The sequence below is a fragment of the Artemia sp. Qi Xiang Cuo genome, chromosome 1, assembly GCF_049724085.1.
Source record: "Artemia sp. Qi Xiang Cuo chromosome 1, ASM4972408v1, whole genome shotgun sequence".
Lineage (NCBI taxonomy): Eukaryota > Metazoa > Arthropoda > Branchiopoda > Anostraca > Artemiidae > Artemia > Artemia sp. Qi Xiang Cuo.
In genome coordinates, this window is record NC_142794.1 from 87149682 (window position 1) to 87163286 (window position 13605).

Consider the following 13605-nt stretch of genomic DNA (forward strand, 5'->3'; position numbering starts at 1 on the left):
TGATCAGAGGGCAAATACCCCCCCCCCACACACACACACGTTGTATTTTCCCAAAACGCATCTGATAGAAATTTTAAGATGGTCAGTTGTTGTCATAGAAACTTCAAAAAGGGCTCAATCGGTTGGTAATTGAAAGGGCTAGTACCTTTTTAATAGTCAAAAGTGATTGGAGGGCAGCCATCCCCCCACGCCCATCGTTTCCCCAACCAATTTTAATCAAAATCTCGAGATATTTATTTTGTTTGACGTAGTTTAAAAGTCCAAAAATTATGTATTTGAGGATGAGAACCCCCTACAGTCCTCAGGGCAAGGGTTGTAAGTTATGCCCCGAGAGCATTTAAAGCTTTTATGGAAACAGTGGTCGTATAAACTTCAGAGGGGGCTCATTGAATTGGAAATTGGGAGTTGAAGTGCCATTTTTCAAATTTATCGGAGGGCAGTTATACCCCCACCCCCCACGTCATATTTTCCCCAAATGCATCCAATTGGAATTTTGAGATAACCATTTGGTCAAAAATAGTCAAAGATCACATAAAACTGCTTTGGGGGTTGACCCCCCCCCCCCCCGAGTATGGGGGTAAGGGTTTTAAGTTATGCCCCAGGGGTATGTAAGGTTTTTATGAAGAGGTGGTCTCATTTGATTGAAAAGGCATAGTTCTTCATTTTAAGAATCAAGCGTGATGGAGAGAAAATAGGCCCCCTCCCTGATATCCTCTTTTCCCCAAACACATTCGATCGAAATTGTGAGAAAGCCATTTTGTATCCAATAGTCCAATGAGGATATACCAATGTTTTCAGCAATCATATAAAAGAAATGTTTATGCGGACGTTGAACTAAATCAAAAGAAACATGAGCATGTGGACTTTAAAAAAGGTGAAAAAGCAATATCTCAAGTATAACTTATATAATTAAGTTAGACCTTTAAGAGTAAGTTGTGGGGGATTTTTAACTAGCCAGAAGGCACTATGTGTATACTTTTAATACTACAACTATATATACTATAACTAATGACGCTAAGAGCATTAAGATGAAACTTCTAGGAAGTGTTTAGGGGGCGTTCCAATTAAACGTAAAAACTGTATACATGTAGGTTTTCAAAAAGGCATATAAGCAATATCATAGGCAGCACCACTCTATAATAGCTAGAAATATCCTTGAAACATTTAAAGAAGCAAATTCGATTCAAAATAAAAAGTTCTAGTGTCCTTTCTAAGAGCAAAAAGCGACTGGAGGGCCATCAGCCCGTCCCTCGAGCCGACTTATTTCCCAAACACATCCAGTCAAAATTTTGAGACAACTATTTTGTTCATTATAGTAGAACTGTCCAGAAACTATGTCTTTAGGAATATTGGGCATGTCAACCCCCCACAATTATGCAATTGGTCCATGATGCTATATAACTAAATGCTACTTTAAAACTAAACCAAAAGGCATTGTGTTTGCGGTTGCCAATAAGACACTTCAGCAATATATCGAGAACGACTGGGGCTATTATGTTGAAGGTTTCGGGGCAACTATTATAACTACTTCTGCTCTTAAATTTTAAATAAATAAATTGATTTTAATTGTATCTAGGTTGTCAAAGAGCATACATAGAATCTTTTGGGGATAATATTAAGTTTTATTTCTCCAGGTCAGATTGGGGAGGAGGTATAAAATTAAATTAAAAAATACTATTTGTGTCAGGATTAAGAATTGTTGAAAAAGTTTCTCCCAACATACAAATAGCAAGCCAAATAATGAGTTATCATAGAAAAAAAAAATCGAAAAGATAAGAAATATTATTATTTTTTTCATGAAAATGACTATGTCAATGAAAAACGAACTGAGAATAATCTAAAGAAAACCATTTCCTCAAAACAAGTTTTTTCAAAGAAAAGTATAAAGAGCTCCATTGAACCAAAAATGGGCAGAAAAGAAGTCGAGTAATCGTCTAAGCGTAACACTACCACAAATCACTATCAATAAATAAATGAAACTCAAAACAAACATAAGTTAGAATAAATAGCCGAGTCAAACTCGAAACGAGCAAAAATTACCATTAGTAGGGCTGATAACCCCCATGCCTTCCCAAGACCAGAACATAATTTGCACTTTACTGAAAACAAAATATGTTTGAATCTTTTCATTTTTTTTTTACTTAAATAAATAAAAACTTTTTTTTACTCACTTTTTTTACTTTAAGGAATAAATATCAGTATAGGTATATTCAACTGACCATCCACGGTCATTACTTTTTTTGTCTTTTAGTAAAGCCTAAATTATGTTCTGGTCTTGAGAAAAGGCATGGGGGTTGTCAGCCCTAGTAATGTTAATTTTTGATCGTTTTGAGTTTGACTTGGCTATTTATTATAATTTCTGTTTGTTTTGAGCTTCATGTATTTGTTGATCGTGACTTGTGGTAGTTTTACGCTTGGAAGATTATTTGACTTTATTTCTGCCCATTTTTGGCTTAATGGAGCTCTTTACTCTTCTTTGAAAACTTATTTTATAGAAAGTTTTCTAAATTAAAACAAATGTAAGACAGCGCCATTCAGCCCGGGGGGGGGGGAGCTGGTTCCCCTTGCCCCCTTATGTGCGCCCACGAATGATAAGGAAATAACAAGGGTGATAATGTTGCTGTAATAATTTATCAAAGATAATGCAATAATAATCAAATAGTAACCATAATTTTACTCCACAATCTTGAGAAACAGACTCTCTCTGTTATTATTTTTGGAAGAAACACTGCTTAGCATAAAATTAATTGAACTCCGACAGTATCAACAAGGAACTATTCCTTAGTTTTATGGATTTTTTTTTTTTTTACAATTACAGGCTGCATATTTTTACTTATTGTACGACTATAACGTTTCTGTGCTAAATAGATTCTACTTCTCCAGTTTCTTAACATACGCTTAATTTTTATGTGGGTTTCACATTATATATTTAATTTTCTATGCTAACTAGTTAAGTAATTTTACGCTAAGCACAACTTTCCTATCTTTGACAAGGTATTTTAAACTAAACTAACTTCACAATCCAAAAAAATTATCAGGGTTATTTAAGGGGCGAAAGCTGTCCAAGTCACTTCAAGGCTATCTCTTCAGTGTTAAAGAAAAATGTTAAATGTTAAAGTGCCTGGACTTCGTTCGCCCCTTAACTAATGCATTTAAACTAATATGATTCATAATAAGCAAATAATTCAAAAATAAAATAAAGAATATCAAAGAATGATTTGACCTTCAATTTGTTTAGAATATTTTAAATAATATATTCAGACTGGATAACTCTTCAGTAATATTTCATTCATTTTTTTTTAATTGAGTTACAATTTTTAAAGCTATGCAACAAAAACAGCATATAAGTTTTCTATTTTATCAAGAAAAGGTGTCGGCGGGGGGGGGGGGGGAATTTCTGTTTTAAAAGTGTCCCATTGGTTTAAGTTTAGTGTTTGATAATTAAGATCGAAGCCCTCATTTTGACACCTTAGTAAAAGTCTATCACCATAGACAAAACAATTAAAAGCATTTTTTTTTATGAGGGTAGATCAAATGCAAACGGTACTTTTTTTAGGGCTTATAATACAGAAATAAGTAAGTGGCCATCTCTACCTGTTTTAAGTAGGCATGCAAGAAGGCGTAAAGGCAGTCACAGGGTCCTATCAGACCTATTTTCTCGCGGAGGGGGGGGGGGGGTATTTTCCAAGGGAAAAATTCTTAACGGGTGAATTTAAATGGAAGAGAATTTCCGGGGGAGGGGAACTATATGAAAAACGATCAGAAATGAAATAAAAATAAGTCTTTTTTTCAAATTGAAGTATACTACGGAAAATTTTTCAGGCGGAATAGTCCGCAAGAAATTTTTCAAGAGGAATTTTCAGCAGGGGTGCAATCGTGAGGGCGGAGGTGCTGGGGAGGAAATTTTCACGGGGGGAATTTTCCATGGAGGGGGAGGCGGGTTTGCAGCATTAGAAAATGATCAGGAATTAAATAAAAGAACAATTTTTTTCAACTGAAAGTAAGGAGTAACATTAAAACAAAATTAATAGAGATTATTCCGTATATGAGCGGGGCTGCCCCCTCCTCAATATCCCGTTCTTTACGCTAAAGTTTGAATTTTTGTCCCAATTCTTTAAGAACAAATTACGAAACACAAGGGCTTTTTAATTAGAATCAGAAGCATTTTTAAAAGTACTAAACAAATTTAGCGCGAAGACCGAGGGATTGAGGAGGGGACAATCCCCCTTATATGCGGAACAATTTCAGTTCGTTTTAAAATTTAACTTTACTCCTTACTTTCAGTTGAAAAAGATTTTTAATTTTTTAATTTAATGAACCAGAAGGAATATATGGAATCTATTGTCATACAATTTTCATATCTTTAAACAATTCGAACATCCGCTAGGATCGGTGAAAAATATTACAGAAAAATTATCTCCTTGGCTACGCCACTGTAATCATTTATGTATGATCATCGTTTTGTATATTTTATCTTATTTAAATGTATTTCTATGCTAAGGATTCTGCAAACATGAAATATTGCTTTACACCACATATCTTGATAAGCAAAATTTATGGTTTGATATTTTACCAGACACTAAAATAAATAAGGATTTTACAACGTTTTACATTCAAAATTTCTTCAACAAGAAAACAAAATAGAAATTAGAATCTGTCACAAAATTTAATAGCTTGTAAAACAATATAAATTCACAAAAATACTCTAAATAAAAATATTTTTTAACACTAAAAAATAATGAACAAAATTTAACGACATGAACGAAATGTTGTTTATCAACATATTACGAAAATTATCTAAAGTTATTATAGATGGTAAACAAAATCTTAGCAATTTGACTAGATTCACATCACTTTCCCCTAACGAATGTCAGAAATTCTTCGCGTGTTTTTGAATTTGATCTAAACTCACCCAGCATTGAAGAAGTAATTGTTTTACTATTGATCTTCTGAACACCTCTCATCACCATACACATGTGACTGGAAAACGAAAAGAGAGGAATGAGAAAATAAAACAAGAAACCGAAACTTTTTAATACTAAGACGAGTTTGAGTTACAATCTAATGAAAATCAAAGTATTTTTAGCACTAAAGCTAGGGTTAATACTTTTTTCTACGATATTTCACTAGGACATTTTCAAGTAGAATTCAAAACTGACGCCTCTAATAGCAATTTCTAGACATCTCTAAAATTTCTGAGACATATCGTACTTTGGAAATACTAAAAACCGAAGTATTCTGGTTACTTTTTTTGTGTGCAGAAAAATATTTCGTTTGGTCCAATATATAATTTGACACAACGATATGGCAGAAGTGAACATTTCCGGCAACGCTCCCAAGCAAGCTTTATCAAATACAATGGCAGAGTTTCATTAGTCAGGAAATTTCTTTATGTACAATTGCCAATTCCATAATGACAAATCCAATTTCTAACAAACTAGTGCTTAAGAGACTTTGGGAACACCAAAGCTCCAAGTATCTTGATGAACCAAAGACCCTCAGCTCTTTTCTAGGTCCAAGTCCCTTTTAGTCTATTTTGGGGACTAAAGTTGAAAGTCAGACAAAATAGTAATCTGAGAGATACAAGTGATCAGAGAGAGGTCTCACACTAAATCGAGAATGATGATTAAGACGATTCCAGGAATTAAAGTACCAAACGTGGGCAACTCAGTTCGTTTTTTTTTTTTTTTTTTTTTTTATTCTCTTAAAATAAGCCTAGCTTTTAACTACAGAATTGTACTTGTCTCCTTTAAACCTGACCAAAACTTTAGGCAACCTTCAATTTACTATAATTTTGACACCCACGCAAATATCGACAAACCCGTACTGATGTATCGGAATTCTTAAACAGCAAGTGTTGCACAAGGAGAAAATGAAAAAATCCCGTATTTATGTTTGTCATGCTTCTAGCGAAGCCCAGCAGCTTTAATGTGCTTCAAATTGTTTTTACCTGTATTTGCTTTAACATTTAATTAACACACAATTGGTTGACTGTTCATAATATAATCAGTCAGTTACTGAAATTATTGTATAAAACAAATGTAAAACAAATTGAGCAAGTCAAAAAATTACAACCCTAGTAGTGAAGTTGAAGGGGAAAAACATTCCCAAGAGAAATTAAAAAAAAAAACATGATCAAATAACGATCCAACAACATTAAAGATTTTGCGTATGTTTAATGGCGATGCAAGAAGTATTGCAAGAAGCCCGTTGTAGTTAAAGAATTACTTTCATGCTTACTTTGATCCCAGCCATTCCCACAAAGTGTCTTGGGGCCATGGGCGCCCATAAGCTGAATTTTAGGGGGGGGGGGGCTTACCTGGTCTAAACGGCACTTCCAATACTTTACAGGCCTAATAGAAATCTCAAAACAAAAATATAAGGCAGACTCATTCAGCCAGGGGGGGGGGTTGGAGCCCCCCTCTGCCCTTCATATGGGCGCCCATGCTTGGGGCCACAATTTTTATCATGTCAAATTTTGTCAAGTCCCCTTTTACAAAGGGGCCTTGGTATATCGCTCTATCTGGTGCGGTGCGTGATAACTAGGCTATCTTGACGTTATCAAAGATCTCCTATCGTAGTTTTCCTCGTGACCAAAGGCAACTGAGAGAGAACATAAGTCAGTTTTCAGGGGAAAGCTTGCTTCATTCGCTTGACATGGCTGATCATTTTCTACTACTAGACGATCAGTACAGTTGTTGCTTATTAATTTTTTAAGAATGGTTTCAGTGGATTGCAGTCATTAGCAATTCAAATTAGAGGTGCAAAAACTGTATTTGATTCTCGCAACATGACGGAAACATTTAATCTCGAATGTTAGAATGTTATTTTGTATTCGATTTTGAGTGCACATGTTGAGCATCTATACATGGCTATGCGGATGACTAGGCTGTTGAAAAAGTGCAGTTTGTGGGTGTTGAATGGTTGTTTTTCCAGAAGCTGGCCAGTCTTCAAAATCTAGAGCTAGGAAGTGCAAGTCGTTGTTTTGCATCAAAACTATGGCAATCGTTAGAGGAGAGTAGCTTAAATAGGTATCATAAATTGACCGCCGTTTCGACTTATCATCCACCTATGGTGATAAAGGATGGGGAGATGGGTATCTTTTTTTGCGTCTCACTGTTACCATAAATTTAGAGATTCTGGCATCACTACTATTATTTTTGTTAATAACAAAATGCAATTTAAACTAAATTTTATTTTAAATTATTCAATTCTCAACAAGCGCCTGTAAGACTAAGACCCTATCAATAGCATTATATCCATCCCGAAATCCTGCCTGCTCCTCCTTTAAAATCCTATATTTTTCTAACCAATGAGCTAATCTAGCATCTAGTATTCTTTCTAATATTTTGTTAAGACTAGGTACTAAAGATATTGGTCGATAATTACTGTGATCCGCTTGGTCTCCCTTTTTGTATAGCGGCAAAATAAAGGATGTTTTCCACAACGATGGCCATTCTCCGGAAGCCAGAACTGAGTTGAAGATAGCCAAGAAGATGGGCATAAATAAAATTTGGAATTGTTTCAAGATCATTGTTGGGACTCCATCGCTAACAGGTGCTGATCCACCTTCCATGGCGCTTATGCATTCTTCGATTTCTTCTTCTGATGCGGGTTTTATCAGATCATAATCGTGTTCTTTGAGTGGGAAACTGGTCTCATTCTCTGTAATCGATAATTCGTCGCTGAACCAGCAGTCGAACGAATAGTCTTCATGAACCGCGTCATTGTAGTATGTAGGCCATGTTTTCGGGTCAGGTACTTTTGGCTGAGCTATGGAAAAACCTTTTTTTTATCATTCTCCAGAAAGATCGCGTATCACTCTTTTCATAAAACTGGATCAGCTCCTCCTTACCTTTTTGAATAGACAGTCTCTTCTTCTGTGTTAAAAGGCGTTTATACTCCCGGCTAACATTTTTAAACCTTGTCACTAGTCGAAGCCTCTTTTCCTCTATTTCCTCGTCCCTCAAAATCTCCATTTCTTTAATCAATTCTAATTTTTTTATTCTACATTCCTCATCAAAAAATTCTATATCCTTACAACCTCCTTTATTTCCTAGAACTGGGCCTGCTATTTCATGTAAAAGCTCCGTGAACTCTTCTATCAATCTATCCTGGTTATTTATCTTCTCTAAATCACTTAGCCTTATAGCTACATCATCCTCTGAAAACGCTTCACTTAATTTAACTTTTTCCTCTGTAGACCATTCCCTAGGTATCTGCTCTAACATTTTATTATAAATACGATTTTCACTTGAAATAACCCTCCTTTTGGGAGCATTCCTTGATTTAATTTCTAAAAATACCGGTAGATGGTCCGATCCTACTAGCTTAATCACATCCACATCAAGGTAATTCGGATCCCAACGAATATCAACCAAAACATAGTCAATTAAACTTGCTTTATCCCCAGATACGCAGGTAAACTCACCCCGATTTTATCCTTTCTAACCCTTACAGGTCCAATCTTCAAACCTAAGTCTGTCCTGAGTGCAAGTAACCTCCGATTTCATTGATTTATTCTTCTTTTTTCATCCCTGCTAGCTCTGGGGATCCTGTAAACGGCTGGGACTGCTGACGGACTACCTGTAATTAACACATCATTTAATTCAACTTCATCACTAGTATAAGCATTAAAATCGCCCATTAATATCAATCTGTCATTTTCAAAATTAGCTCTTTTTTCATCTAATTCTTTTATCAACAAATTCCACGTATCTTCATTTCGGTACGAGCTATTTTGAGGCGGAATATAAATCGATCCTATTACAATACAAAGTCCATCCCAACATTCTAATCTAATCAAAATAAGATTTTCAGATTTACTTTTCAGCTTTGTATAACTTTTGAAAGACTCATCTTTTATCAACACTACAATGCCTCCAAAATAACGATTGTTTGAAGCTAGCTCTCGCGATACACTTTCCACATTAAAACCTCTTACTTTTGGAGTTTCACAAGGGCAATACCAGGTTTCAATTAATGCTACAAAGTCAAAGTTTGACAAATCACTGTCCACAGAACTTAACTTATTTTTTAGACCCTGTACATTCCAAGATACAAACTTTTGGGTTTGTGTATGGCCTTTTCAATGCTATTGAGCTCCGTAATCACTCGGGGGGGAAAGCTAACCGGTAATAATCGTCGCCCCTAGGCCTATTAATACCCATGTACTGCCAAGGCTGTTTTTTTTGTAGCTGCCTGAACGGGTGTGTATTTTGTCTGTAAATTGGTGACTGATTTCCTTCAGTAACCCGGCTTGTCAATGGCTCCTCATTTCTTCGCCGTACATTTCTAGCGGTGCGACTGTAAGTATTCTTAACGGGGCTAATCTCGCTACTTTTACGACCTTTCCCTGTTCCTATTGTTTTCGGCAAGTTGCTGTTTCTTTCAACTATCGTGTTCGTGTCACTTTCATTACCAGAACAGTCCGACTGTTCTGAAGGGCAATTCTGGACTGCACTCTGGTTATTTTCATTCACATTAGCGGGATTTAAACCTCTGATCTCTGAGTTACTCTGTGCTGCATTAGGGGCCCTAATTGGGCGGCTTACAGTCATTTCTTTTAATTTTTGACATTCATGGTCGTATGTGTACGTTTTACCTTCAATGACAAGCCTATCGCCTCTGAGCCGCGCATTTTGACCTTTTACAAGGGCTTGGGACAGCACTGGCTTTAAATATTTTCTAGCCTCGCGTTGATACGTAGTGTAGTCCGGAGCAACCCCTACGCCGTTCTGTTTCAATACTAAATTATTCCTGAGAACCGCATTTCGTATTTCCAAGTCATGCCACTTAACTATTACAGGGCCTGATCTCAGGCGGAAAGCATCCTTTATGTCCCTCCGAGAAAGCTGTAGGTTCGGGAGACACCAGCTAAGAAACTCACAAAGCTCATCTTTCAAACTCGACTGGGATGGACCAGTCACAGGGAAATTGTAAAACACGAGGTTATAACGCTTTATTTCTGCCTCCAATGCGTCAATTTTCAGTGTAGACTCCCTGAGTTTGTTCCTCATTTCCGCTAGATCGTTTGAAATTTCTGATTTTGTTGTATCTAGCTGTTTACTAAAGCTATTCATTTTTTCCTCTATACCGGATAAGCTGTTTGAGAGCTGTGGGATCAAATCCAGTTTGAAATTTATTTCACGCATAAACTGAGAAATAGCGTCGGGATCTGACGCATCCGGAAATTGAGGTGGCTGAATCTGATTCCCCTCCATTTCTGATTGCGTATTCAAGATAATTAAGATTGCCTACCTTAATCTCTGCCAGCAATATTCTCCGGCAGTAGAGTTTATTCGTTGCGTCCCGCTTTAGCCCGGGACACAGCTTTGTAGCGCTCTCTTCTTCAGTTATCAAAGAAATGAATCTTTATCCGGAGACACTGCTCTACTGGGAGGCGTGGCTAACTTCTTCCCGTCCTTGCGCACTGAATTGTGTATATTCTGGTTATATGTCGGTTATATACCTGACCCGAAAACATGGCCTACATACTACAATGACGCGGTTCATGATGACTATTCGTTCGACAGCTGGTTCAGCGACGAATTATCGATTACAGAGAATGAGACCAGTTTCCCACTCAAAGAACACGATTATGATCTGATAAAACCCGCATCGGAATAAGAAATCGAAGAACGTATAAGCGCCATGGAAGGTGGATCAGCACCTGGTAGCGATGGAGTCCCAACAAAGATCTTGAAGCAATTCCAACTTTTATTTATGCCCATCTTCTTAGCTATCTTCAACTCAGTTCTGGCTTCCGGAGAATGGCCATCGCTGTAGAAAACATCCTTGATTTTGCCGCTATTCAAAAAGGGAGACCCAGCGGATCACAGTAATTATCGACAGTAGAGATGACCCTAAAGCTCCGGACGGGAGTCCATATATGGGCATAGAACCACGTGGTTTATGGACTTTGTCAGTGAGAATTTGAAAAACAGGAATTCTGTCGCATTTACCGATGGTTTTATGGACTTTGTCAGTGAGAATGAAAAAACAGAAACTTTGTCACATTTATGTCTGTTTTCATGGATGGTTATGCGTGTTGATTATTTGATGGTTTTATGGATTTTGTCAGTGAGAATGGAAAAACAGGAACTTTGTCACTTTCATGGACTATAGAGTCATTAGGAAGAACACGTGGTTAATGGGGTCAATGTTATTGTTGTTGTTTTGGGCACGCTCTCAGCGAATGCCAAGGTCATTAACCAAATCGTTTCCAGGAGATCGCGTGTTTCCAATATTTGTTGTTCAAGCCAAAATTTATGAGTTCCCGGGAAACACATGTGCTATCAGTCATTAATCAAATTGTCTCCGGCGCGAAGTTTATTAATGTCTTTGGATTTCGAACAGAAATGGTTCCGAGAAACAGTTAGATCACACATGACAGATGATGTCATGATTGATTGATTGACATGGAAGGGGAATTCATTTGTTGTTTCTAAAGAGAATTGATTCACGAGCGAATGTTTTGATCGTAGCGCGCGAAAAGGTTTCCAAATAATTGAAATAAGCCAGCACAGGGATGCTAAACAAAAGGAACACGCTGAATTACGTTTAGGGATAATTTTGGCAAAACCGTTTAAACTATTTTATGGAACTAATTTGACGAAACAGTTAGAGACATTATAAAATATGATTTATGAAGAGATTTTAGAAGAGAATTTAATGGTGAAACTCTGTGGTCGTTATAATACACAAGTTCCATTTGAACAGTGTTGTGAGGTCCTCTACCACAACCCCAAAGGACTCCGATCCCCCTACCCCGACCCCAAAGGGTTCCGATCCCCCTACCCCAACCCCAAAGGGTTCCAATCCCCCTACCTCAACCCCGAAGGAAGCCCCCGGTCCTCAAGGGTTCTCTGGGCTTCCAAAGGACCCCCGGCACCCCCAAAGGCCCTCCCCAGACCCCAAAGGCTCTCCCCAGGCCCCCAAAGACCCTCCCCCAGTCCCCAAAGGTCCACCGGGCTCCCAAAGGACCATTCGACCCTCAAGGGCCCCCAGACCCCCAAAGGCCCTCCCCCTGTCCCCAAAGGTCCCCCGAACCCCCAAAGGCCCTCCCCGATCCCCAAAAGCCCCCAGGCTCCCAAAGGGCCCCGAAACCCCCAAAGACCCCCCGGTCCCCAAAGGTCCACCGGGCTCCCAAAGGGCCCCTCTCCCTCCATCCCCCCTCCCCACCTTCCCCTCCCCCTCCTCCCCTCCCTCCACTCTCCCTCCCCTCCCCCTCCTTCCCCTCCCCCTCCCCCTCCCTTACTCCCCTTCCCTCCCCCCATTTTTTAATATTTTTTTGTGCGTTGAGACACAGAACGACCCCCTCCCCCCTCCCCAAAGGGCCCCCCGGCACCCCAAAGCCCTGATTTTTCAAAGTTCATTTTTGGATTTCTTTCGTAGAAATGCAAGAGTTGGAATATTTCAGTAGTGTTTGGTTGAGGTTTACCTTGTCACAGTTACACTCTGATTTTTCAAAGTTCATTTTGAATTTTTTTCATTTAAAAGCAAGAGTTGGAATATTTCAGTAGTGTTTTACCGTGGTTTACCTTTTCGCAGTTACATTCTCTAGATTTTTAAAAGTTCATTTTTGGATTTATCACGATGAAATGCAAGAGTGGGATTATTGCAGTAGTGTTTTGTCATGGTTTACCTTGTCACAGTTACATTCTCTTGATTTTTCAAATTTCATTTTGACTTTCTTATGTTGAAAAGCAAGAGTTGGAATATTTCAGTAGTGTTTTGTTGTGGTTTACCTTGTTAGAGTTACATTTTCTTCTTTTATCAAAGTTAATTTTGCATTTCTTTCGTTGAAATGCAAGAGTTGGAATATTTCAGTAGTGTTTTGTTGCTGGTTTACCTTGTCACAGTTACATTTTCATGATTTTTCAAAGTTCATTTTGGATTTCTTTCATTGAAATGCAAGAGTTGGAATATTTCGTTAGTGTTTTGTTGTGGTTTATCTTGTCACAGTTACATTTTCATGATTTTTCAAAGTTCATTTTGGATTTCTTTCATTGAAATGCAAGAGTTGGAATATTTTAGTAGTGTTTTATAGTGGTTTACCATTTAACAGTTACATTGACATGATTTTTCAAAGTTCATTTTGAATTTCTTTTATTGAAATGCAAGAGTTGGAATATTTCAGTAGTGTTTTGTTGTCGTTTACCTTATCACAGTTATATTCTCTTGATTTTTCATAGTTCATTTTGAATTTATATAGTTGAAATGCAAGAGCTGGAATATTTCAGTAGTGTTTTGTTGTTGTTTTACCTTGTCATACTTACAGTCTCTTGATTTTTCAAGGTTCATTTTGAATTTCTTGCGTTGAAATACAAGAGTTGGATTATTTCAGTAGTGTTTTGTTGTGGTTTACCTTGTAACAGCTAAATTTTCTTGATTTATCAAATATTATTTTGGATTTCATTTATTGAAACGTAAGAGTTGGAATATTTCAGTGGTGTTTTGTTGTGGTTTAACTTGTTAGAGTTATATTCTCTTGATTTTCCAAAGTTCACTTTGTATTTATAACTTTGAAATGAAAGAGTTGGAATATTGCAGTAGTGTTTTGTCGTGGTTTACCTTGTCACAGATACATTCTCTTGATTTTTT